The sequence below is a fragment of the Triticum dicoccoides genome, chromosome 4A (genome assembly GCF_002162155.2).
Source record: "Triticum dicoccoides isolate Atlit2015 ecotype Zavitan chromosome 4A, WEW_v2.0, whole genome shotgun sequence".
Classification (NCBI taxonomy): domain Eukaryota; kingdom Viridiplantae; phylum Streptophyta; class Magnoliopsida; order Poales; family Poaceae; genus Triticum; species Triticum dicoccoides.
This window is the reverse complement of record NC_041386.1, coordinates 691,808,166-691,808,990: the sequence shown is the minus strand read 5'-3', so window position 1 is coordinate 691,808,990 and position 825 is coordinate 691,808,166.

The window sequence follows — 825 nt, the reverse complement described above, 5'->3', positions numbered from 1 at the left end:
AAAACTGCTAAGTCCTGTATATATAGCAAGAGCATCGGTCCCGGTTGGTGGTTCCAACCGGGACTAATGCCCCCTTTCGTCCCGGTTGGTGCCACCAACCGGGACCAAAGGCCTCTTTTCAGCAGACCAAAGGGCGGGAAACGAAGACCTTTGGTCCCGGTTGGTGGCACGAACCGGGACTAAAAGAGGGGCATTGGTCCCGGTTGGTGGCACCAACCGGTACCAAAGAGTGGCATTGGTACCGGTTGGTGCCACCAACCGGTACCAATGGACCCGTCTAACTACTTTTTTATTTTCTGCAGCTGTTTTTTTGTTGATTCTTCCTGCAGCTGTTTTTTTAGTCCCACCTCGCCAAGCGAGAGGTACTCGCAGCTGTTTATAAGCCCTGAGTGCAGAGACGATGACGAAGAGGCCTAATGCTCCTGCACGTTGGTTAGCTTCAAGCCTTGAGGAATACGGTGGACTGCACAGAGCTATGTGCAGTGCAGTTGACACTATTCTGAAAGGCTTGAAGCAAATTAACAAGCATTGCGCCTCTTTTTATTTTTAATGACTTATTACAACTGAGAAATAAAAAGAAAAAAATAAATATAGCTGAAAAGAAAAACTATACAGAAAACTACTCAGAAATGAATTGAAGCAAAAAATAGTTGTGATTAACTGTACTAAAAAAGGAGCATAGATGCTTATTTTTAATGACTTATTACCACTCAGAAATAAAAAGAAAAAAAATAAATATAGCAGAAAAGAAAAAAAACTATATAAAAAGATATTCAAAAATGAATTGAAGCAAAAAATAGTTGTGATTAATTGTACTAAAAAAGA